Source organism: Crocodylus porosus, unplaced genomic scaffold (genome assembly GCF_001723895.1).
Source record: "Crocodylus porosus isolate Cpor-Errol unplaced genomic scaffold, CroPor_comp1, whole genome shotgun sequence".
Lineage (NCBI taxonomy): Eukaryota > Metazoa > Chordata > Crocodylia > Crocodylidae > Crocodylus > Crocodylus porosus.
The window spans coordinates 29,002,769-29,004,362 of NW_017728886.1; positions in this window are offsets into that span (position 1 = coordinate 29,002,769).

The following is a 1,594-nucleotide window of genomic DNA, read 5'->3' on the forward strand; positions in this document are numbered from 1 at the left end:
CAGAATCAAGAGCTTGACCAGGAGTTCACCAGGGAATTGGCTGAGGCCGCACGCTCCTAGTGCATTGTTGTCGTGGGAGACTTCAGCTACCCAGACATCTCATGGGAAGAGCACTTGGACAAATCCAAACGGTCGCAAAGCTTCCTCACTGCATGGATGAGCTCTATCTGACACAAGATGTCTAAGGGCCAATGAGAGATAAAGCACTGCTTGACCTGGTACTGTCAACCGGGAAAGACCTAGTCAGCAACCTAACAATTGAAGGGAAGCTGGATGACAGCAACGACAAGCTGATCACCTTCACCATCCACCATAAAGCTGGCAAATCAGTCAGCAATACAGAAGTCCTCAACTTCAGGAAAGATGACTTTGATAAGCTCAGGAGGCTTGTCAGAGAGGCCCTAAGGGACCATGATCCAAAGGGGAGGAGAGTTCAGGAAGAGTGGTTGCTCCTCAAGGGAGCGATCCTGGATGCAAAAGCTAAGTCTCTTCCATCTCGGAGGAAAGGCAGTGTCGCAGGGCTCTCAGGCATCCTGCGACTGAGAGTGGAAATAGCTCAGGAGAGACCCCTGGGGCGGAAAAGGGGAAACACAACTGCCAGTTACTAGGATTGTGCAGGTGCCGGTTGCCCTAGCAACCAGGGAAGCTGGGAGTCAGGAGGGGGCGGAGCTTAGCCCTTCTTAAGCCCAGGTAGAAAGCCAGGAGTTCAGTTCCCCGCTGGCAGCCACAGGAGCAGGAGCTCTGCGGGCGAGCTGAGCAGCCCGGGTCAAGGGTTGCAGCCTGACCACTCTGACCGGCCACAATGATGCAGGGGAAAAGGGAACTTGGACAGAGGCAAGACAGAGCCTCCATAGAGTGGAGCTGGGTCTATGAGCTTGGGGCTTATGAATACATTACGAGCCGGTAGGCTTCTGGTTATGTTGTAGCCGCTTGGCTCATGATTTTTGTTGCTGTTATACCGGAGGACCGGGTGAGGCTGTAGGGGTGAGAGGAGGCCTCACGGGTGCTCCTCAGTAGTTTGGGGGTTCCAAGTGCCCAGTGGGGCACAGCGAGTGGTGCCAGTGGGGTACAGCTGTTTGCGCCTCAGAGGCGCGATGTGCGGGGTTTCGGACCCCAGCCCGAGAGGCGCGGCTTAGGCCCCAGAGGGGGCAATGGGCGCAAGAGGCGCGACAAAGGTCCTAGAGGCGGCAACGAGCGCAGGAAGCACGGGACAAGCCCGGACGAGGGACAGTAAAAAGCCCGAGAGTGAGAAGGGCGCTGAGGGCACAAAAGGCGAGCGAAGGGGCTGGGACCCAATATTATGTCCCGGGGGTGAGGTTTATTCCAGCAACAATTGCGAGGCTTGGGCTGTGGTGCAGGGGAAGAAGGGAGCCGCAGACGGCGCCCCCGACCACCGGGGCGCATATAAATGGGCAGCTTCCTGCTAGGTGTCATCATTCTTCACTTATGAACAAGGTCAAGACATGGCAGGCGAGGGGGTAAAAAGCACCCTGTTCAAATTTGCTGATGACACTAAGATGTGAGGGGACGTGGGCACATTGGAAGGATGCAACAGGCTACAATCAGACCTAGACAGGTTACAAGGGTGGGCGGA